The sequence below is a fragment of the Microcaecilia unicolor genome, chromosome 9 (assembly GCF_901765095.1).
Source record: "Microcaecilia unicolor chromosome 9, aMicUni1.1, whole genome shotgun sequence".
NCBI lineage: Eukaryota > Metazoa > Chordata > Amphibia > Gymnophiona > Siphonopidae > Microcaecilia > Microcaecilia unicolor.
In genome coordinates, this window is record NC_044039.1 from 13,184,332 (window position 1) to 13,209,913 (window position 25,582).

Below are 25,582 nucleotides of genomic sequence, written 5' to 3' on the forward strand. Positions count from 1 at the left end.
GGGTGACCCTGGAATAACTCAGCCAGAAAAGGTATATAAATGTGAAATGAAATGTTTTTATTCACCTGAGCCCTGTTGTGACCTGTTCCCTCACAGGAGAGGAAGATCAGATGCAAAAGTTCTTCTTATTTAGTAACAGTACTGAGTAGGCCTCTGGCTAGCAGGCCAAGCAGTCTGTGGCTGGTGAGGCTGCCCCACCCCAAACACAGCCTGTAAGTTCTCAGGTCTTCTGAAACTCTGGTCTGGCCCCAGCCAAGTCTTAACAAGAAGCAAAGTTGACTTACCTCAGCCCGGTTACAGTAGTTTATATATCCTCAGGACCCCTGGTAGTTTCCACATGGAGTCTACAACTGTGTTGCTATTATTATTATTATTAGCATTTGTATAGCGCTACCAGACGCACGCAGCGCTGAACACCTGATACAAAGAGACAGTCCCTGCTCAAAAGAGCTTACAATCTAAGTAATACAGACAAACAAGACAGTTACGGGTGAGGGAAGTAATGGGTGAGAAGGGAAGAAGGGACAAGGGGAGAGCAATTGTGGCTAGGAGCCAAAAGCAGCAGTGAAAAGGTGGGTTTTCAGCATAGATTTGAAAACAGGTAGAGATGAAGCTAGACGTATAGGTCCAGGAAGTCTATTCCAGGCATAAGGTGCCGCGAGAGAAAAGGAGCGAAGCCTGGAGTTAGCAGTGGAGGAGAAGGGGGACGACGAGAGATTTGTCCAGCGAGCGGAGTTCACGGAGAGGAATGTAGGGAGAGCTGAGAGCGGAGAGGTAATGGGGGGGCTGCAGAGTGGATGCATTTAAAGGTCAGTACGAGAAGTTTAAACTGAATGCAGAAGCGGACAGGGAGCCAGTGAAGTGACTTGAGGAGCGGGCTATTGTGGGTATAACGATTCTGGCGGAAAACAAGCCGTGCCACAGAATTTTGGACAGATTGGAGAGGAGAGAGATGGCTGAGCGGAAGACCAGTGAGAAGTAAATTGCAATAGTCCGAGCGAGACTATCTGTGTGTGAACTGATTTTAGGATGTCTTGAGCATGGATATTTTACATTTTCAGAATGCGGCCCAAATCTGATGTAAGGGAGCCATTTACAAATCTGACTTTTTCCATTTTTGTGTTCATTCTTTTAGATAGCAGGAATTCATAAATATTCATGTTTCACTGCTTATAAACATTTATATTTAGACATAAGTGGGAGCAAAAATTGCTAACATTCAAATTACCAATGATTTCATGCAGAACCTTTCCTTTTTAAGTTTTGTTGTCTTACCTGTAGGTACAAAAGACAGTTTATTCAGTTAGGCTCTGTCAGAGTAAGAGGGTTCAATTTGCAATGGAATATTAACTTGTGTTCCCTAGAGTTTTTAAAAACGTTGTATTCATAGGCATTTGCGAACATTTACCTAAGGACACTATCTTAATATAAACTCATATACAATTCACTTCATAACAAAATACACTAATTCAAATTCAGCACACGTAGGAGAGCTGCAATAAGATTTAAAAGCAGTCATAGGGTACCAGAAACTGGCTGTGGAAAGATAGAGAGATATAAATTAGTATCGGCCCCAGAGTTGGGAGAAATGTTCAGTTTAATGGTGCTCGGCCCCAGAGCGGCAAACTGGTCTGGTTTTCAGGAGTAGCTAGACCATGCAAATTAACCTCATTCTTAGACCATATGCATTCAAATACAGTTCATGAATATATTGTGAAACCCATGTCTGTTTGTGTCTCTCACTGTGGACTCTCGTTTTAACTACAAAAATATTCCATGTGATAGAGGATAGGGTCACAGAATAGGGGTGTACATTTGTCAGCCTGTACTCACTTGATTTTGGGTGCACCCTGGAGGAAAGGAGGAACAGGGGTGATATGATACAGACGTTCAAATATTTGAAAGGTATTAATCCGCAAACGAATCTTTTCCGGAGATGGGAAGGCGGTAGAACGAGAGGACATGAAATGAGATTGAAGGGGGGCAGACTCAGGAAAGATGTCAGGAAGTATTTTTTTCACAGAGAGGGTGGTGGACGCTTGGAATGCCCTCCCGCGGGAGGTGGTGGAGATGAAAATGGTAACGGAGTTCAAACATGTGTGGGATTTGCATAAAGGAATCCTGTGCAGAAGGAATGGATCCTCAGAAGCTTAGCTGAAATTGGGTGGCGGAGCAGTTGGGGGGAAGAGGGGGTGGTGGTTGGGAGGCGAGGATAGGGGAGGGCAGACTTATACGGTCTGTACCAGAGCCGGTGATGGGAGGCGGGACTGGTGGTTGGGAGGCGGGAAATACTGCTGGGCAGACTTATATAGTCTGTGCCCTGAAAACGACAGGTACAAATTCAAGGTAAGGTATACACATATGAGTTTGTCTTGGGCAGACTGGATGGACCTTGCAGGTCTTTTTCTGCCGTCATCTACTATGTTACTATGTTACAAAAATATTCCATGTGATAGAGGATAGGGTCACAGAATAGGGGTGTACATTTGTCAGCCTGTACTCGATTTTGGGTGCCTAAACAATTTTTGTGCATGCAAATCACTTATGTACACCTACACCTATGAATTAACATATGTCCAATCAAATTGCCCTTACAAAAATTGTTTAGGCGTCCGAATGAATTGAATATGAATTTGACGAATGAGCTTACACTAAACTCATTCTAGATGGAACGTATCTGTGACTTAAGAGCTTTCTAGTTATTTATTTATTTATTTATTTGTTGCATTTGTACCCCACATTTTCCCACCTATTTGCAGGCTCAATGTGGCTTACATAGTACCGTCAAAGGCGTTTGCCCAGTCGGTGGATAACAAATATAAAGTTGTATAGTGATCGTATGAGGTATAAGTGGAGGGTCGGAATGGATGAAGATTGTGTGTTGTCCTGTTCGATCATAGTCATGCTGTGTTGGTAGGTGAAGAGGGTTACGTGGGGTCGTTGGGGTAAGGCCTCTTTGAAGAGGTTGGTTTTTAGTGATTTCCTGAAGCTCAAGTGGTCGTGGTATGTATGTGGAGGGTGGTGGCAGTGTTTTACAAACCAATGGTGAACATGGAGACCAATGTAAAATGTACAGATCACTGCCTCTCAAGAATGATATAGGAAATAAAAACTTGGAGTGCCAACATCCATGTGCCAAAGTCTTGAAATAACTGCCATATGCATACGTAAAATATCTATGCTCGAGACATCCTAAAATCAGTACACGCGTAGACACTGACACAGTCGTGGACTCCATGTGGAAACTAGCCAGAGTCCTGAGAATATATCCACATGTAAAGTGACAGCATTTTACATGGAGTCTTCATGTAGGTTACACACAGAAGTAGCATTGTGTCCATTACATGCACATTCTTTCCTGCATGTTCCATGTGGATAACACAGCTTGCCCTGCACAACCATGATGACATTCCTCTGAGCAGAGAAACTTCTCTGAGGCAGCTGCCTGGTTCTCTTTGAGTTCACTCTGTCCATCCAGGTGAACCGCTACAGCACAGAAGGTTTACAAATCACAACTCGTGCACTTGGCACTTGCTCCCCTTCCCGGAAACACCACACTGAAAGCATCTTAAAGAAAGTTGGATTTATTTTGGCCGCAGCCAGGAACGTTTAGATTACAATTCAAAACAACATCATACGTCATAACATAATTATCGTTACACACACATAACTACACATTATCATCTATTAATAACTTGGAGTACACAGTTTTGGACCTCACAAATGCTTAGTATGCCCCCCAGGTTGCTGCCCAAGCAGCCTGTGGGTTCCCTGTGCCAATTACCAGCACCCGTAGAATCCTGGTGCATCCCGCTTAAGGATGTCCCGCCCCCCTTTCCCTGCCTTAACCCTTTGTCTGCCTGGTTCCCCTCCCTCTTCCCTGTGCCCTCCTCTCCTCTCTCCTCCCCCCCACCCTCCCTAACGTCGCAGGCCGTCGGCCCGGTTGTGCCCAGCCTCCCTTTAGGAGGTGGCTGGGTTCTATCTGGATGATCCAGAGAAGGTAAGCAGAATCCATGTGTTCCAGACTTGCTATATTATTTTACTGTTAACCCCTGTTATTATTAACTAAGCCTCACTTGCCTAAAATGGAACCTGTGCTAAAATAGAATGAGTTACCCCCCCCCCCCTTTTTACAAATCTGTGCCAATGGCTACCTGTGCGGTATTGCCTACAGAGCCCATTCAAAGTGAACGGGCTGTGTCGACATTGACGGAGACGGTCGCAAGCGCGGCTTTGTAAAAGGGGGTAGGGGTAAGTGATAAAATAAAATTTTTTTAAAGGTAGCCCGTGTTGATGCCCCTACGCCTGGAAAAAATCCTTTCACCCGGGACCTGCTGCAGGACAGCATTTCGTGACACTATCCTTCTGCGTCAAGATGAAAAGAAAGGATGCCCAAGCTTTTCAATTTCTCTCATAGCTTGACAAACTGTGTTTACATGGTTCTGCTGAACACCCCGTTCTCTTTTATCCTATTTTAATGCAAGAGAGATGTTTTGAAATCTTCCAGGACTCCTAACTGCAAACTCTTATCAGGCATCATTGTGAAAGGTCCAAAATCTGAGGCTCTTTCTTATATTTAATTATCAAGCACTTCCCAACAGCCGGCTGTCTACGACTGACGTGTAGAATTTCATTTTGTTCAAATATCTTTGTGTCTATGTCTCTTTGATATTGATAATGGCAGACTGTGTCCATGCTTATCTCCTCCCTAATTCTGAAAATGTAATAAAGAAGAAAGACACAAAGGAAAAGCAGACGTGTATGCGCTGGTTATTCGGTCGTCATGGCTTCAAATCAAACTAATATTTTAGAAAATGTTGCAGGCTGGCTGAAGCGAAGCACTTCATGTCTAATGAAAACAGCGAACCTAAGAGGTACTCTTCCAATGCAATTAAGTGCGGGGGGGGGGGGGGGGGGGGGGGAGAGGGGGAGAGCCCTGGCAACATTCAGGTTTCATAAAAGATAAACATGAAAATAGGAAACGGTTCCATAGAAAAAAAGTACCTTACATGAACCTGTACTTAGAGATATTTGCTGGAATAGATTTTTCTACTAAATAAGTCATTTGTTCTCTTGGGCATTAAGTAAATAGTTGGCACCTGCAGTTCAATTTATAACAGAGCTGTTCCCCAAATGAGGGTGAAATGACAATGAAACTTCGAGTATCACTTTTCTCTACATATTGTATTAGCAGCTTATCAGAGTAACAAGACAAGTTAACAAACAAGTCTAGAAACTAGGTACATTATATGCTTTCTCCCCAGCAAAATAAGATATTAACGTAACGTATCTGATGCGTGCGTCTATACGGGGCAGGCTGTTTGCTGGAATCTTATACGAACGGAGGTTTAGTCATTCCTGTGTGTTTAGGATCGGCGTATGACCTCGCACCTCACCTTTCAGAATAGAAAGCCAAGACTGCGCTAGCTTTAGTGTGATGCACTGGGGTCTGTTTATAACCCCTCCGCCGCCACCCCAAAAGCCTCATTTAGGGACCCTTTTACTAAAGGGTATTAGCATCAGGATCAGGGGCGTAGCCAGATACCCAATTTTGGGTGGGCCTGGGTCCAAGATGGGTGGGCAGAAGAACTCCATTTGTCCCACAAGTGATTTGGTCTCTCCCTCTCTCGCCTGCATGCCATTTGGTCTCTCAAACATCCCGCATCTAATACACACTGCTCGTGTTGGCCCCACAGCCTTCCCTCTGATGCAACTTCCGCATAGGCAGGAATACATCAGAGGGAAGGCAGTGGGGCTGGTGCGAGCAGTATGTATCAGTCACTTTTTGCTGCAGGTGAAGATCTGCTATTTACAAGGTATGCAGGAGGGACAGTCGTTGGGAGTTTTTGGCTGGTGGGGCTTGGGGACCCCTCCCAGCCACATTATAGGTGTGCTGCTACTGGGTGGGCCTGAGCTCAAAGTGGGTGGACCTGGGCCCACCCAGGCCCCACCCTTGGCTACGCCACTGATCAGGATTTAGTGCATTTTAACATAGGACTTTCCCATGTTCTAAGCCCAGATTCAATGCTGCAGTATTTAGGGCTTTTTCATTTTTTTTTATTTTGCAGGTCTCATGCCAGTTTTTCCACTGGCACACAGGACTTGCAAAAAAAATTAACTTAGGGGCACTTAGCACCTCATATTTAAGAGATGCTAAGTACTCCCATTTTGATTCAGCGATAGCACACACTAGCTGGTTAATGCTTCCATACCCATTCTCCACCCGTGACACACCCCTCTACAAAACATTTTTTTTAAAAATAGTTAACAAATGCTTAGCACACGCTGGCAAGCGCAATGCCACAAAACTCTTTTTGCATTAACCTTTTTTTTCTCATTTATTAACCCCTGGATTCTATGTATGGCGTCTTCATTTCCACGTGGCCGAGGCATGGGCGGGTCATGAGCATTCCAAAATATTACGCACAGTTTATAGAATATTGGGTCTCCACACCCAAATTGGGCTCCAGGATTTACAGCAGGTTTCAACAGACATAAGTCTAGTGCCCAATGTTGGGGGGGGGGGGGGGAGTCCTTACTGCCACCTATTGAGGTGGCAGTAAGGGCTCCAGCACTAACCTGGCAGTAACCAGGCAGTGCGCAGCACTCCCGATTACTGCCAGCCACACACCGGCGCTACAAAAATAAATATACTTTTGTAGCCAGATATGATAGCGTGCTGGGGATGGGAACCACCGCCAGGCAGCTGCAGTAGCCTGGCGGTACTTCCTTTTTAGCGAGCAGTAAGCCTGCGTTGGGCTTACCATCACTTTGTAAAGGGGACCTTAGTAAGTGCAGGGAATAGTTATTAGATAGCATAATTTTAATTTGTGAATTTTGCCAATTTTGGCTTCTTTTTATTGATTTTAACCTCTCTGAACCTTGCAGATAGTTGTGGTATAGAAATAAGTTATAAAGTAATGTAAATATGTTGTTATTATTATATAAATCAATCCTTATCACTACCCAGCTCCAATTACTCCTTATCAATATCCTTTACGTAATACTTAAAGGGTACTGCGTATTGGATCCGTCAGATAACCATGTCACCATCATTCAGGCTATATATATGAGCCGGGCATTTTGTTATGGTGGGCATGTAGTCGTCATTGAGAGCAACAGATATGTTTCCAGCTTATGTGGAGGAGACGTTCCTTGACACAGCATTTTGTGCGAAACATGATTTCATGTCGGATCAGATGATGTCTCCGAGATGAATAATTCTTATTAAGAAATAAATATAAAAAGAAAGGAAAAAGAATAGTGAAACGTCATCTAAGCTAAGTGCATTTGAAATCATAAAATTGAATATTGGAAATTTAAGTTATTGGGTCAAAGTAAAAAGGTAAAAGATGAAAGATTATGGATCAATGGCGAATACGTGCCCACCATAACAAAATGCCTGGCTCATTACCTGTCGCCTTGACTACTGCAACCTACGCCTCACTGGCCTCCCACTTAGCCATCTATCCCCCCTTCAATCTGTTCAGAACTCTGCTGCACGTCTCATATTCCGCCTGAACCGATATACTCATATCACCCCTCTCCTCAGGTCACTTCACTGGCTTCCGATCAGATACCGCATACAGTTCAAGCTTCTCCTACTAACCTACAAATGCACTCAGTCTGCAGCCCCTCATTACCTCTCTACCCTCATCTCCCCTTACGTTCCCGCCCGAAACCTCCGCTCACAGGACAAATCCCTCCTCTCAGTACCCTTCTCCACCACCGCCAACTCCAGGCTCCGCCCATTCTGCCTCGCCTCACCCTATGCCTGGAATAAACTTCCTGAGCCCTTACGCCAAGACCCCTCCTTACCCATCTTCAAATCCTCGCTCAAAGCCCACCTCTTCAATGTCGCTTTCGGCACCTAACCTTTATTCCTATTCAGGAAATCTAGACTGCCCCAATCTGACTGCCCCTTCTTGATTGACTGTACACTTGTCCTTTAGATTGTAAGCTCTTTGAGCAGGGACTGTCCTTCTATGTTAAACTGTACAGCGCTGCGTAACCCTAGTAGCGCTTTAGAAATGTCAAGTAGTAGTAGTAGTAGTGGCTCATATATATAGCCTGAATGGTGGTGACATGGTTATCTGACAGATCCAATACGCAGTACCCTTTAAGTATTACGTAAAGGATATTGATAATGAGTAATTGGAGCTGGATAGTGATAAGGATTGATTAATGAGAAACCCCCCTCCATTTAGCATAATATTGATACTGTTTAAAGTAGATTATTATATACAGTGGGGGAAATAAGTATTTGATCCCTTGCTGATTTTGTAAGTTTGCCCACTGACAAAGACATGAGCAGCCCATAATTGAAGGGTAGGTTATTGGTAACAGTGAGAGATAGCACATCACAAATTAAATCCGGAAAATCACATTGTGGAAAGTATATGAATTTATTTGCATTCTGCAGAGGGAAATAAGTATTTGATCCCCCACCAACCAGTAAGAGATCTGGCCCCTACAGACCAGGTAGATGCTCCAAATCAACTCGTTACCTGCATGACAGACAGCTGTCGGCAATGGTCACCTATATGAAAGACACCTGTCCACAGACTCAGTGAATCAGTCAGACTCTAACCTCTACAAAATGGCCAAGAGCAAGGAGCTGTCTAAGGATGTCAGGGACAAGATCATACACCTGCACAAGGCTGGAATGGGCTACAAAACCATCAGTAAGACGCTGGGCGAGAAGGAGACAACTGTTGGTGCCATAGTAAGAAAATGGAAGAAGTACAAAATGACTGTCAATCGACAAAGATCTGGGGCTCCACGCAAAATCTCACCTCGTGGGGTATCCTTGATCATGAGGAAGGTTAGAAATCAGCCTACAACTACAAGGGGGGAACTTGTCAATGATCTCAAGGCAGCTGGGACCACTGTCACCACGAAAACCATTGGTAACACATTACGACATAACGGATTGCAATCCTGCAGTGCCCGTAAGGTCCCCCTGCTCCGGAAGGCACATGTGACGGCCCGTCTGAAGTTTGCCAGTGAACACCTGGATGATGCCGAGAGTGATTGGGAGAAGGTGCTGTGGTCAGATGAGACAAAAATTGAGCTCTTTGGCATGAACTCAACTCGCCGTGTTTGGAGGAAGAGAAATGCTGCCTATGACCCAAAGAACACCGTCCCCACTGTCAAGCATGGAGGTGGAAATGTTATGTTTTGGGGGTGTTTCTCTGCTAAGGGCACAGGACTACTTCACTGCATCAATGGGAGAATGGATGGGGCCATGTACCGTACAATTCTGAGTGACAACCTCCTTCCCTCCGCCAGGGCCTTAAAAATGGGTCGTGGCTGGGTCTTCCAGCACGACAATGACCCAAAACATACAGCCAAGGCAACAAAGGAGTGGCTCAGGAAGAAGCACATTAGGGTCATGGAGTGGCCTAGCCAGTCACCAGACCTTAATCCCATTGAAAACTTATGGAGGGAGCTGAAGCTGCGAGTTGCCAAGCGACAGCCCAGAACTCTTAATGATTTAGAGATGATCTGCAAAGAGGAGTGGACCAAAATTCCTCCTGACATGTGTGCAAACCTCATCATCAACTACAGAAGACGTCTGACCGCTGTGCTTGCCAACAAGGGTTTTGCCACCAAGTATTAGGTCTTGTTTGCCAGAGGGATTAAATACTTATTTCCCTCTGCAGAATGCAAATAAATTCATATACTTTCCACAATGTGATTTTCCGGATTTAATTTGTGATGTGCTATCTCTCGCTGTTACCAATAACCTACCCTTCAATTATGGGCTGCTCATGTCTTTGTCAGTGGGCAAACTTACAAAATCAGCAAGGGATCAAATACTTATTTCCCCCACTGTAAATAGCATCCATCTTGATTCTTTTCTGTGCCCAAATTTTTGCACCCCTTACTGAATCTAGTGTATAAATGGGAGGCTTGCCTATATTTTATTTTTATTTTTGTTACATTTGTACCCCGCGCTTTCCCACTCTTGGCAGGCTCAATGCGGCTTACATGGGGCAATGGAGGGTTAAGTGACTTGCCCAGAGTCCCACTAGCAACATTCCATGTAGAAGTCGGCCCTTGCAGATCACCAATGTGGCCGCGCAGGCTTCTGCTTCTGTGAGTCTGACGTCCTGCACGTACGTGCAGGACGTCAGACTCACAGAAACAGAAGCCTGCGCAGCCTTCTACATGGAGTGTTGCTAGTGGAATAGCAACATTCCATGTAGAATCTCCAATGGTAGCAACATTCCATGTAGAATCTCCAATAGTAGCAACATTCCATGTAGAATCTCCAATAATATCTATTTTATTTTTGTTACATTTGTACCCTGCGCTTTCCCACTCATGGCAGGCTCAATGCGGCTTACATGGGGCAATGGAGGGTTAAGTGACTTGCCCAGAGTCACAAGGAGCTGTCTGTGCCTGAAGTGGGAATCGAACTCAGTTCCTCAGTTCCCCACTAGCAACATTCCATGTAGAAGTCAGCCCTTGTAGATCACCAATGTGGCCGCGCAGGCTTCTGCTTCTGTGAGTCTGACGTCCTGCACGTACTCACAGAAACAGAAGCCTGCGCAGCCTTCTACATGGAATGTTGCTAGTGGAATAGCAACATTCCATGTAGAATCTCCAATAGTAGCAACATTCCATGTAGAATCTCCAATAGTAGCAACATTCCATGTAGAATCTCCAATAATATCTATTTTATTTTTGTTACATTTGTACCCTGCGCTTTCCCACTCATGGCAGGCTCAATGCGGCTTACATGGGGCAATGAAGGGTTAAGTGACTTGCCCAGAGTCACAAGGAGCTGCCTGTGCCGGTAATCGAACTCAGTTTCTCAGTTCCCCAGGACCAAAGTCCACCACCCTAACCACTAGGCCACTCCTCCACTCACCTATATCCCACCTGTGCTTCACCCATGTACACGCCCCCTTCCATTTATGTGTTACTAGCCGTTAAGCCCGTAACAACGGGCTAGTTTTTTGTTTTCCTATGGCCTCCCCCCATCCACCAACCCTGCTCTCTCCCCTGCCCTCCCCCCAGCGTCTGTTTCCCTCATTTCCGCCCCCTCCCTCCCTCCCTGCTCCCTCCTCCTACGATTCGCACGCCCATGTCCAAGCCCTCCTCCCTATTGGGCTGTACTGCTGGTGGAGGCGGGGCTTGGACTTCTACACTCTCAACGTTCCGACTCTACTGCGCATTTGCAGGTGAGTCGGTCACTTGCCGTTTATAGGTTTGATGTAAATTATGCATGTCTACATGGAATACAGCTTAGGCGCTCTGTTTCCACTCTTACCAGGTAAGTGTGCACTTAGATGCACAAGTCCTCATATTCACTTCATTTACAAATGCAAGGGATGTATAAATCCAGGCGCCTTTTTATAGTACAAGTTGTAAAGAGAAGGTTTTCAGGATATTTATTTTTTGATTTTCTACAGATACTGATGTCCCAAGTCAAGTGGTCTACTGTGTGTCGAGTTCAACAGGAAAGATATTGAAGAGTTAGGTGATGGTCTACATTGAAGGTAAGCACTGAAATTGTATTTCTTGTACTGTAAACCTGTTGGTACTTCTGTGGCAAGGAAGAATTTCTTTCTGAAATATATTTTTGTGGATGTGTTAATTTCTAACTTCAATATGTCGGGGCTGCAAATAGATCAAGAGATTCTGTGTACAATCTGCCACTGTGACCAGATCTGAAGACCGGGGGGGGGGGGGGGGGGGTGAGGGAGGTATCGTGACCATGAGGCCTGTAGGTATCAGGGGCCCAGCCTGGTGGGTCACCCATCATGCCTGATTATAAGTGACTAAGTAGCTGCAGTGGGAATTGAACCCAGTTCCTGAAGATCAAGGTCCGCTGCACTAATCACTCGGCTGCTCTTCCACTAGCAACATTCCATGTAGAATCTCAAATAGGGAAAGGGAAATGGGTCTTTCTGTGTTTGTTTGGTTTTTTTTTTTTTTTTTGCAACTACATTCAAAGTGGTTTACTTAGTATATACAGGTACTTACTTGTACCTGGGGCAAGAGAGGGTTAAGTGATTTGCCTAGAGTCACAAATTGCTGCAGCGGGAATTGAACACAGTTCCCCAGGATGAAAGTCTACTACACTAACCACTAGGCTACTCTTCTACTCAGTTGTAAGCGTGCTTGCATGCAGAGGCGTATCTGAAATGCGGCGGTAGGGGGGGGGGGCCAAGGCCAGAGTGAGGGGGCACATTATAGCCCCCCCCCCCCCGCCCCCACCGTCACCTACCTTTGCTGGCGGGGGACCTCAACCCCCGCCAGCCGAGGTCCGTTTCCTCCTGCCGCTGCCTTTAAAAATATTCCTTCGGCTGGCGGGGGACCCCAACCCCCGCCAGCCAAGCCGAGGTCTTTTAAAGTTCTTTTTCGTCCTCCGGAGTCCGTGCTGTTCAAAGCTGCTCCTTTTGGAGTCTGACGTCGCTGCACGTGAAGCTTTGCTCGAAGAGGTGATGCACTTTCGAATAAGTCTGGCAGCCGTGTTCTGGGCAGTTTGGAGTCTCTTCAGTATTTGGGTTTTGCTGCGTTCGGCACCTAACCCTTACCGTTCAGTGAATCCAGACTGCCCCAATTTGACTGCCCCTATTGGACCGACCGTTCACTTGTCTATTAGATTGTAAGCTCTTTGAGCAGGGACTGTACAGCGCTGCGTAACCCTAGTAGCGCTCTAGAAATGTTAAGTAGTAGTAGTAGTAGTAAAAAGACACTGTTGCAGTAGTCGGCGTGAGTAATAACAGTAGACTGTATCAGGTTCCGGAAAGGGTTGAGTGGGAGATAAGTCTTCACTCGTTTCAATATCCACATCATATTAAACATTTTCTTCGTGGTGAGCTTAGCGTGGTTATCAAAAGATAAATGGCTGTCTATCGTTAGTCCCAGTATCTTTAAGTTGTCAGATATGGGGAGTTTGACATCAGGGGTGTTGAGAGTAGTCGGGAGATAAGGGAGTATTGGGAAGAGAGAACCAGGCACTGTGTTTTTTTCTTTATTTAATTTCATTTTAAAAGCATTAGCCCAGGAGGTTAGAGTGATAATGGCAGTATTGATTTTGTCGTGGATTTCAGATAGATTGAATTTAAAGGGGATATATATGGTGAGGTCATCGGCGTAAATGAAAGGATTTAGACCACATTTGGTTAGTATTCTGGCCAAGGGGATCATCATAAGGTTGAAAAGTATTGGGGAGAGTGGAAATCCCTGTTATGTGTAATATGCTTTTGCTTAAGACAATATTCTCCATGTTGTGTTTAACATGATTTCAATTTTTAATGTTCAACATATATATTATTCTCATTCTATTTGTATGTTATGTCTTTAGACCCCTGATGAAGGCTTTATAGCCGAAACACGGACCGTGTAGGGTCCTAATAAAGTCTATTTGGAGTTCTCATTTCGTGAGTTCTGGCCGAAAAAAAATCCCACACTTAGTGCTATTCTAGAAACCTCACCTAAATTTAGGGGCTGTTTATAGAATACGCATAGCGCCCATTCTCACAACTAAAATTTAGGCACCACCATTTACGCCAACTAAAACCTGGTGTAACTACTCACGCCTATTGGGCATATTCTGTAGATGAGCATATAACTTTCAGGAATGCCCCAGAAAGTTACTCTTGTAAATTCTAATTAGCGCCAATTAGTGCCAAAAATTGCTTGTTGGTAACCAATTATCGGTGCCGATTGACTTGTTAATCAATTAAGTTGTTGTGTGCAGTTTGGCTGCATTGTCAAATTTAGCTCCCAACTTCAGTTGCCATATATAGAATTCGGGCCTTAATGGACTGGAAAATGCTGCTAACCAGGTAAGTCCTGATTTCACCCTGACTCTGCCCCCAGGCTGCCAGGGTACTAACAGGAAAACAAAAATGAGGATGCTATAATGTCTTTGTTTCGCTCCGTGGTGCGACCGCACCTCGAATATTGTGTTCAATTCTTGGTCATCGCATCTCAAAAAAGATATAGTGGAATTAGAAAAGGTGCAGAGAAGGGCGACGGAAATGATAAAGGGGATGGGACGACCTCCCTATGAGGAAAGGCTAAAGCGGCTAGGGCTCTTCAGCTTGGAGAAAAGGCGGCTGAGGGAAGATATGATAGAGGTCTATAAAATAATAAGTGGAGTTGAACGGGTAGATGTGAAGTGTCTGTTTACGCTTTCCAAAAATACTAGGACTAGGGGGCATGCGATGAAGCTACAATGTAGTAAATTTAAAACGAATTGGAGAAAATAGTTCTGCATTCAACGTGTAATTAAACTCTGGAATTTGTTGCCAGGGAATGTGGAAAAGGCGGTTAGCTTAGCGGAGTTTAAAAAAGATTTGGACGGCTTCCTAAAGGAAAAGTCCATAGACCGTTATTAAAAGGACTTGAGGAAAATCCACTATTTCTGGGATAAGCAGTATAAAATGTTTTGTACTTTTTGGGAATCTGGCCAGGTATTTGCGATCTGGATTGGCCACTGTTGGAAACAGGATGCTGGGCTTGATGGACCTTTGGTCTTTCCCCAGTATAGCAATACTTATGTACTTATGTAACTGATCATCTGCCTGGATTTTCAGTGGTGCTATTCAGTTATGTGCTGCTGAAAAGGTAGCCTTGACGTGATCAGCTTCTCCTACCCAGTAATCTTTCTTTCAAAAGTTCTTACGTTTATAGCCATAAAACCATAGCAATGCTGGTATTAATCAACAGACAGTACGACTATTTCTCCATTAAACCAAAACTTAATGTTTGATTGTGTTATAAAGCCAACTTAAAAGGTGGCAGCATACATGTGCGTCATGTACTAAATCCAATTTACTTCTTTTCCATTAAGCATTGCAACCTGTTTTAGGGATTACTGAAACAATAGTCTTTAAGAAATGAGGCATTCCCTGAGGCTAATAAGCTCGACATAAGTCAAGAGACTGGATTGAAGCAGAAAACTGTTTAAAATTCCACCGAAGTAGCTTTTCAGCACAAACAGGAAATTCACAGCTTTTATGAACTGTATTAAAGTCAAAACCAGGCATACTCAGTAGAAAACATAAAGATTGTTAAAAGCTAATTGTCAGGCTCAGTCGTTTTTTTTTAACCTTTTCTTTTTTGATAAAATCATGCCATTTATTAGAAATGATAATCAATTTCATATATACTAGTGGCTTGTGATTAACCAGTTGACTTGTTAACTATTTGACAGTCATACAATCAACTAAGGGGGTCTTTTATCCAAAGCTTAGCTCGAGTTATCTGCAGCAGCAGTGGCGTAGGAAGGGGGGGCGGTGGGGCGGTCCGCCCCGGGTGCACGCCGCTGGGGGGTGTCGGCGCCTCGCTGGTTCCTTGCTCTCTCTGCCCCTGAACAGGTTATTTCCTGTTCCGGGGCAGAGAGAGCAAGGAACCAGCGAGGCGCCGACACCCCCCCAGCGGCGTGCACTTGGCGGATTGGACCTCCCGCCCGCCCCTAACTGCCTTCCACCCAGGTATGTTCTCGCAGGGGGGGAGGGGGTTTGCGGTACGGAGGGGGCAGGGTGCATCGCGCTGCACCCGGGGGGAGGGTGCGCAGCGGCGACCCCACCCCGGGTGTCAGCTGCCCTCACGATGCCACTGTGCAGCAGGACCCATTTTATGCCTATGGGCTCTGCTGCAGATAACTCAAGCTAAGCTTTAGTAAAAGACCCCCAAATCACTTAAAACATAGTAACATAGTAGATGACGGCAGAAAAAGACCTGCATGGCCCATCCAGTCTGCCCAACAAGATAAACTCACATGTGCCATTTTTTGTGTATACCTTTTTTTTGTGTATTTCAATTTTTTTCAAAAATCTATTTAAAAATGGGGGGGGGGGGGGACCATCAGATATAACGAACCACAGTAATGCAGTAAACAATCTGCTTATCTTCGCTTTCACTCCTCATCGGTCCTTTTTATAATAAAATATCAAGCTCATAATGTGTATATTCATTCATTACTTAACTTAGAGTTCTGGATCCACTGCAGAAGAACATAAGCAGTTACTGCATTGCTGTGGCTCACTATCCTGCTTATCTTCGAAGGAGAAGGCCGGCCATCTTCCGACACAAATCGGGAGACGGCCGGCCATCTCCTAAACCCGGCCAAATCGGTATAATCGAAAGCCGATTTTGGCCGGCTTCAACTGCTTTCCGTCGCAGGGCCGGCAAAGTTCCAGGGTGCGTGTCGGCAGGGTACCGAGGGTGGGACGGAGGCGTGGTTACGAGATAGCCTGCTTCGGCCGATAATGGAAAAAAGAAGGCCGCTTTGACAAGCACTTGGCCGGCTTTACTTGGTCCATTTATTTTTAGGACCAAGCCTAAAAAAAGTGCCCCAACTGACCAGAAGACCACCGGAGGGAATCGGTGATCACCTCCCCTTACTCCCCCAGTGGTCACCAACCCCCTCCCACCCAAAAAAAAACCAAAAAAAACATTTTTTTTGCCAGCTTCTATGCCAGCCTCAAATGTCATACCCAGCTCCATGACAGCACTATGCAGGTCCCTGGAGTAGTTTTTAGTGGGTGCAGTGCACTTCAGGCAGGCGGACCCAGGCCCATCCCCCCTACCTGTTACACTTGTGGTGGTAAATGGGAGCCCTCCAAAACCCACCCGAAACCCACTGTACCCACATCTAGGTGCCCCCCTTCACCCATAAGGGCTATTGTAGTGTTGTACAGTTGTGGGTTTTGGGGGGCTCAGCACAGAAGGTAAGGGAGCTATGCACCTGGGAACAATTTGTGAAGTCCTGCAGTGCCCCCTAGGGTGCCCGGTTGGTGTCCTGGCATGTGAGGGGAACCAGTGCACTACAAATGCTGGCTCCTCCCACAACCAAATGGCTTGGATTTGGCTGGTTTTGAGATGGCTGCCATTAGTTTCCATTATCGGCGGAAATCAATGGCGGCGATCTCTAAGGCTGGCCATCTCTAACGCCGGCCCAAATGTTGAGATTTGGCCGGCCCCGACCGTATTATCGAAATGAAAGATGGCCGGCCATCTTGCTTTGATAATACGGTCGAGTATGCCGCTTTGTGGGGCCGGCCTTAGAGATGGCCGTCCATATAGATGGCCGGCCCCATTCGATTATGCCCCTCTATATCTGGTGGTCCCAAAAAGTTTTGAAATAGATTTTTGAAAAAAATGAAATGAGTGATTTAGTTGATTGTATAGATGTCAAATAGTTAAAAAATAAGTCAACTGGTTAATAACAAGCCACTAGTATATATGAAATTGCTTGTGGAATTGACGTGCTGGGATTTGGACATTGATTACTACTTTGTGAATCCAGCAGTTCTGAATTGCCCTCAAGAAGTAGGTTTGTTAGAAATGGGCTGTCATTTGCACTGACACAGAAAATGTCAAACAACATATGCTACGGCACTGTTTGTTATTAGCAAAGGAAAACGAGAAGAAAACAAACACATTTTGGGCTAGAATCAGTAAATGACACTCAAATACGGGCGCAGGAAAGAAAATCGACTCCCAGTGCAGAATTCCATAGTCAACTTTGGGTGCAAAAGAACTTATACCCTCTGAAACCTGGTGTAAATCCTAGGAGAATCCTCTAAACAATAAACAAAGTGGTTGTGGAGTCAAAATTTCAATATCATGAACACATACTAATCAAAACTTCCACTAAAAATGGTAAGAATGTGCAAAAATCCAATATAGAGAGGTCTGTAGGAGGAAAAAACCTCAAGGATCTCTTGACCGACAAGTCTACAGAGCTACAGTTGATCACTATTGTGTAAGTCATTGGGATCAACTGTAGCTCTGTAGAGTTGTTGGTCAAGAGCTCCTTGAGGCTTTTTCTTACCATTTTTAGTGGAAGTTTATTTATTTATTGCATTTGTATCCCACATTTTCCCACCTATTTGCAGGCTCAATGTGGCTTACAGAGTCTTGTTATGGCATTGACATTACAGGATATCAGATCCGTTAGTGATGTATCAAGATTAGGGGACTAGAAAAGAGTTAGATGGGTAAGTATAGGAGGTAGATTGTCTTAACTGGTTGGGTTGGCGAAGTAGTTAAGTGGGTTATGGGTTTTCTTTGTAGGCCTTGTTGAAGAGGTAAGTCTTTAGAGATCTACGAAAGTTGGTTATTTCGTCAATAGTTTTCAAATCATTGGGTAATGCATTCTACAGTTGCGTGCTCATGTAGGAGAAGGTAGTGGCATGTAACAGCTTGTATTTTAGTCCATTACAGCTGGGGAAGTGCAGATTCAGGAATTTGCGGGCTGATCTTTTGGCGTTTCTGGGAGGCAGGTCCTCGAGGTTTAGCATGTAGGTTGGGGCGTCTGCATGGAGGATTTTGTGTACAATCGTGCGTATCTTGAACTTGATGCGTTCCTTAAGTGGGAGCCAGTGAAGTTTCTCTCTTAGGGGCCTTGCACTTTCATATTTAGTTTTTCCAAATATGAGTCTAGCGTCGGTATTCTGGGCTGTTTAGAGTTTTTTGATTTGATTAGTAAATCCTGGGAGTGCATCCTAAAACTGCACTCAATTTTCTGGAGCAGCCTTGATCTGCCCATGCACATCCCATGCAAAGAACAAAAGCACAAGGAACCTTCAAGATAGGAGGCACCAACTCAAATTTTATTGGGCAGACCCGACACAGTCCATGTTTCGGCAAAACAGCCTGCGTCAGGGGTCTTGAAACAATGCACAATGAGTATAAAAGTTGCATGAAATTGCAGTGAGACACTGCTCAAGCTGAAGGCACTAACAGATGCCAAAAAATAATCACAGATATAGCTGGATTTTTAATATGCTAAATTCAACCGTGTTACTCTGCTGGTTCCTGGTTTGAGATTTTCATTTGCCAATGATAGTGCATACTGTTTACAAGAAGAGCACACTCTTTCAGAAAGAGTATGTACTCTTTCCTGATAGTGTGCAAATGTTCATGATAGTGTGCAAATGTTCAAATTAGTGCCCCCCAAATGAAAATGAAGACTAAGCAAAACAAAGCAAGCATAACATAACATAACACTTTATTTTTATCTATCTATCTACTTATCATTTCTATAGCGCCACAAAGCATACGCAGTGCTGTACACCATACATAGAAGACAGTCCCTGCTCAAAGAGCTTACAATCTAGATAAGACGGGTAAACAGACAGAACAATTAAGGGTAAGGGAATAAAGTGGTGAGGATAAAGGACAGGGTAAGTGAGTTAGGAGTCAAAAGCAGTGGTAAAGAGGTAGGTTTTGAGTTTGGACTTGAAAACGGCTAAAGACGGGGCTAGACGTATAGGCTCAGGAAGACTATTCCAGGCATGGGGTGCAGTGAGATAAAAGGAACAGAGTCTTGAATTAGCAGTAGAGGAGAAAGGGACGGATAAGAGAGATTTATCTACAGAATGGAGTACTCGGGGGGGGGGGGGGAAGTAGGGGGAGACAAGAGTGTAGAGGTACTGGGGAGTGGCAGAAAGAATGCACTTATAGGTCAATAAGAGAAGTTTCAATTGAATACGGAAACGGATAGGGAGCCAGTGAAGTGACTTAAGGAGAGGGCTAACGTGGGCATAGCGACTTTGGCAGAAAATGAGTTGCGCAGCAGAGTTTTGGATTGATTGAAGAGGAGAGAGATGGCTAAGAGGGAGGCCAGTGAGTAGTAGGTTACAATAATCAAGACAAGAGGTGATAAGAGTGTGGATAAGGGTTTTGGCAGAGTGCTCAGATATGAAGGGACGGATTTTGCTGATGTTATACAGAAAGAAACGATAGGTTTCGGCAATTTTGATAGCCTGCAATACCTTGCAGTTCAACGCAGATTACATACAAAGAGACCGGGCATTCCAGGAAATAGAGCAACAAAAAAGTTAATCGGAAAGCCTAATACATTCACCTCCTTCCGTAGATCCTAAATAAATAAGTCTTAAGCAATCGTCTACAATGTACATAACTCAACTTCTGAATTATCAAAGGGGAAACTTATTTGCCTAATTTAGGTGACAGATAAGAAAGCAGAAAATCTATACATTTCTTTCTTACTTTACCCTTCATGGATGGAAAGGAGGATAAACGTATAGATCTGGAAGCACGAATAGTAATTGCCAAATAAACAGGAGCTAGACCATAAAAAACCTTATACATCAAACAATGTTGCAAATGACTTGGGAAACAAAACAAAACAAAAATATGTTTAGGCTGCCCATCCCTGTTGTCCATTGCTGTGGCACCTGCTGTAATTTGCTGCTCTACCAAATCTTGGTTCTTAATGAGCCCTAATGGTAGGGATGTGCACAGTGCAGAACTTTCCAGTTCATTTTTGATTCATTTTTAAAAAAAAATTATTTATTTATTAATTTCAATTTACATAGTAACATAGTAGATGACGGCAGAAAAAGACCTGCACGGTCCATCCAGTCTGCCCAACAAGATAAACTCATATGTGCTACTTTTTGTGTATACCCTACCTTGATTTGTATCTGTCCTCTTCAGGGTACAGACCGTATAAGTCTGCCCAGCACTATCCCCGCCTCCCAACCACCAGCCCCGCCTCCCACCACCGGCTCTGGCACAGTCCGTATAAGTCTGCCCAGCATTATCCCCGCCTCCCAACCACCAGTCCCGCCTCCCAACCACCAGCCCCGGCACAGACCGTATAAGTCTGCCCAGCACTATCCCCGCCTCCCAACCACCAGTCCCGCCTCCCACCACTGGCTCTGGCACAGACCGTATAAGTCTGCCCAACACTATCCCCGCCTCCCAACCACCAGCCCCGCCTCCCACCACTGGCTCTGCCACCCAATCTCGGCTAGACATAATGATGTCAGAGGGCGGAACAGTGAGAGGGAAGGGAACGCTGGAGGCGAGCCGACACCAGGAGGGATATTACGAACGGAACGGAAACCAGCGCCAGCCAGCCAGAGAACGTTCAGGTACAAATTGAGGGGAGGAAGGAATTAACATATACAAGTAAAGTGAATATATTTATATTTCATATTTTTATATACTTTTCACATCACCATTATGATTGTCAAATCCCACACGCTCCCAAGTTGTCTGTCCGTGTTCGCACCTTTAAATTTCAAGCAACGCTTGTACAGAAAAATAGTTAAATACAATATTACTTCTATAAAGAAGAATAACGAAAAAAAATCAAAAAAAAATCACATTATTAAAAATCTTATACATATTTTTAACATACTCAAGTCCACAATTATAATTCAAGATTTAGAATAGTGGAACCGAGGAATATAACATAAAGGTAATTGAAATAAACCTGTGTAGTTAAGCGAGAACATACTATTCCAGGGTTTTAGTTCTCACTTTCAATTCTCTTGGATACCAAAAACTCAGTGAGCTGTGTAGGTTCAAAGAAAACATATTTTGTTGACTGAAATCTAACTATACATTTACAAGGGTAATGAAGTAAAAAAGTAGCTCCCATCTGTAACACTCCTGGTCTACTTAATAGAAATTGATGTCTACGCTTTTGGGACTCTTTTGCCACATCTGGAAAAAGTCTTAATTTTAGTCCAATAAATTCTTTATTCCTATTTTTAAAGAAAAGTCTCATCATCCATGCCTTGTCTGGTGTTACGACGACAGTAGCCATTAATGTAGAGGAAATAACCATTCCTGAATCAGAAGATTCCAGAATTGCAGATACATCCAAAGGAGAGTCTGAAGTCTCTTGGCTTCCTGTCGATTTAACCAGTAAATAATATATTTTTGGTTCATTTGACTTTCTTCCTTGATTTAGGTAAGCACACATTCAATTGATGATGTACACACTAAAATTTCTAAGTCACATTAACGAACTGGATGCATGATAATGAATGCACATTCTTACTTGATAGAGATCAGGTTCTGAGTTATGATATCCCAATCAATCGATCAAGCAATAAACGAGAGATGAACTCTAGGCCTTAATGAAGAAGAAACATGATTCAGACAGAAGCATCTACTAATACAATTAATTTATTTCTCAAGGTCATGCTATCAAATGTTTCCATTGCTCACTCAAAATTGTGTGGATGGGGCAATCTTATAAAAGGGTGGCTAGTTGCTCAAAGCATATAGGAGCATGAGTTGCAAAGGAATCAACTTTGCAGAAGGATTGAGGGTGGTAAAATCAACACAACTTACCAATCTGAGGACACAGTTCAGTATTGGTTGTGCTTAAGCACTCACTGCACCTGCAGAGCTGGTGCCTGGGCTATAGCTATTTTATGAAAACAACCTATGAGATCAGGATTCTAGAGATTATTTGAGATGCGTCCTTAGGTATGCAGAAACACATTAATGCAGTGGTGAAATGTTATTGGCCAAATATCAAAAGAAGCGTCAAGAGCCTTCAAAATCTGGACACGATTTCTTTAATTGTATGACTTGAACATTAATATTCCATAAATGACCCGACATGCGCCATGTTTCAGCGCACGGTGCCTGCGTCAGAAGTCTAACGTGTTATGACATCTAATTGATGCAATGTGCAGTAACAGAACTTTCTCCCTTGCACATATATTCGGAGCAAAGATGGTCCCTTTGTCATTGAATCGGTGAAACCAAATGTCATTGGCACCAAATTTGTAATATTTGCTATTCTACAGCCATGCTTACATAAGGCAGAGCTGGTGACGGTGGATCATGCACTATTGATGCCTCATTTAGATTACTGCAATTCAGTGCCAAAGAACCAGCTAGAAAGATGACAGTTAATATAGAGTATGGCAGCTTTGATCATAACCAGAGCCAAATTAGATGACCACACTGATCTTGTGCTTAAAACTCCTCACTGGCTGTTAGTGTCATAAAGAATAGATTTAAAAAAAAATTGTGAAATAAATTTAGCTCATAACAAGTATAGGAAAACTATGTCAGAGGGTAGCAAAGAAAATTGTGCATAGAAATAACAACCAAGATAAAATTTACAAAGAAATATTTGTTAAATGATTTTCAAGATTTGATATCGGCTCGCATCTCAGAATCAGGCAGTGTTGACCAATGTACGCCAACAAGGATCTCTGCTCTTCTCAAAAGGTTTTGTTGTAGATTCCTTCAGGTAATCAAGGTAAAACAAAATTTATTTAGATAGGTCCACCTAAGAATGTAAAAGGTAAAGAGTCTCTTGTTATTGGGTGTAATACTTTTAAGTTTGAGTTCACCACTCGTATATTGGGAGTTGACGTGGATAGTCAGCTAACTATGTTAAATCAGGTTAATAAGGTGATAAAGAGCTCCTTCTTTCTATTAAGGAAATTAAGAGCAATGCATAGAAAGTTTGAATTACATTGTTTAATTTATTTATTTATTTGTTGCATTTGTATCCCACATTTCCCCACCTATTGATAGGTTCAATGTGGCTTACATAGAACAATGGGAGGTGGTTACAGAGTATCGAGCAGGGTTAACAGTTCGAGAGAGACAGTGAGTGTCTGTAGAGCTTTCTCACTCATAGTACAATCTTTGTTGCTTTCCAAGTTGGATTATTGCATCATAGTTTACGTTGGTTGCATGAATGAGGCCCTAAAAAAAGCTTTAGATGATTCAAAATCTTGCAGTTAGAGTTCTCTTTTTTTCTGAGTAGGGAAGAGCATATATTTCTTACCTTCTTGAACTTCATTGGTTACCATTACCCTCTAGATCTCATTTTAAATTAAGTACTATGGTTTTTAGGGCATTGTATGGGGATCTTCCGTTATATTTGGCTGAGTTTTTCTCTTTGTTGAATAGACAATTAGATAGGGGCCAGATACTTTTGAAATTTCCTTCTATGGCTATGATTAAACTTAGGAAACAGCTGGCTTCATGCCTATCGTAAAAGGCTGCTTTGGGTTTGAGTGGAGGAGTAGCCTAGTGGTTAGTGCAGTGGACTTTGATCCTGGGGAACTGGGTTCGATTCCCACTGCAGCTCCTTGTGACTCTGGGCAAGTCACTTAACCCTCCATTGCCCCTGGTACAAAAATAAGTACCTGAATATATGTAAACTGCTTTGAATATAGTTGCAAAAACCTCAGAAAGGCAGTATATCAAGTCCAATTTCCCTTTCCCACTATTTAACTTTTAGAAAACAATTAAAAACATTTTTCTTTAATATCAAGCACAATTACTGGATTTAATGTTACATCAAGCCCTTAGAACACTTTTCTTTTGTTGGAAAGATCTTGACAAAGTAACTTATTTATCATGGTGGAATTCTGTGTGTATTTTAGCTAAATATGAATATGCTGCGGCTGAAAAACATAACTCACTTGTTAAGTACAACAAAATATGGTCTCCTTTACTAAACTCACTACGTAATAACCTTTGTCAGAATTGAAATTATGTATTACTCCTGTGACTTATGATTATGATCTGTTATCGAAATAATCCCGGACTTGCCCTAACTTGAACATGTATGCTGATGCTTGTTACTGTTAACTTGTTAAGCTGGCTAATTGCTTTATTTTAGCCATTTGTTATCATTTATAAAACACAATAAAAATATTGGAACTAAAAAAAAAAAACATTTCTCTTTAAGAAATATATTTTTTAAACTTACTGTACTCAAGCTATAAATTCCCAAATTGTCTCAGTCTTTAGTCCTTTGTGATCCGAGCTGAAATGTGAAGGCTTTTGCAGAATACAAGATTAATATATAATTGAATGTAATGGCACCATATATAGAATCCAGGGATTACTGTGCATTAATCTGTGCTGTTAATTCATGAGTATAAAACCGTACTTTGGTAAGTGAACCTCTTACTTGGATAAAACCCTACTTACCCAAGTAGACTGCCATATCGGAGCACTGCCCCTCAAATGCATCTAAAAAAATGCATGCACTGTTTTGGAACGTGTTGAGGCATTCCTGCAAGAGTGTTTTGGGTGGGATTTGGAAATAACATTTTTACATCTGTATTCCAATTAGTTTTCATAGAATTTGTACCTGAATAAAAAGTCTGCAGGTACTTTGTACTTCTGCAATTTCAGAGGGGAAAATGGATGCAGTTACCCTTTGAAAATTTGTTGTGAGATACCTGGGGACTTTCTACATAGGCAGGAAATTTTAACAGGTTTCCTGAACGTGAAGGAAAGGAAAAAGCTGTTCAGAATATTAACTCCTGGACATTTCTACCGCTGCTTTTCTCTCTGAACTAATTGTTAATTTTCTGGCAGCTTTTCCCTCAGATCCCAGAAGCCTGAGAATATTTTCTGCGCATGGGTTAATGTGAGCAATTGGATTAAGTTGGAAATTTGCTGTAAGTAATTTCAAGGTTTTGTAGTTCTGTTCTAAGCGCGTCCCCTGCTCCGTTCATTCGCCTGAGTTAAAAATCCAACCTTTTGGATCAAGGCGCAGAGGATACGAGCCGAGGCTTTCCAAATTATTGTAGTGCTAAATATATCTATAACTCCACCAGAAAAAAAACAATGCTTAATTTAATATCACTTTGCCATAATGAGTTCTGTAAACACCATAGTAGGAATGCAGAATAGAGCAGAAACTGTGTGGAAAAGAGAGTTTAATAGAAGTAGTTTATGATTGTCATCTCCTGCTGCATTTTAGGGAATAGTAAATTAAAAGTCATCATGGCATATGCCTGCTGCTCATTCATTATAATTTGCATTCATTAATAACTTATTCACTCTTGCAGCC

The 25,582-nt window shown here is 43.2% G+C and overlaps 1 protein-coding gene across 1 annotated transcript in view; it reads left to right on the plus strand.

Moving 5' to 3' along the window:
• SYT1 (synaptotagmin 1) overlaps positions 1–25,582 on the plus strand; it is an 805,134-nt gene that overhangs the window by 210,140 nt on the left and 569,412 nt on the right. The window contains exon 2 of the mRNA XM_030215015.1: positions 11,424–11,510. The gene's annotated coding sequence lies outside the window, so the exon portion shown is untranslated. The remainder of the gene's footprint in view (positions 1–11,423; positions 11,511–25,582) is intronic.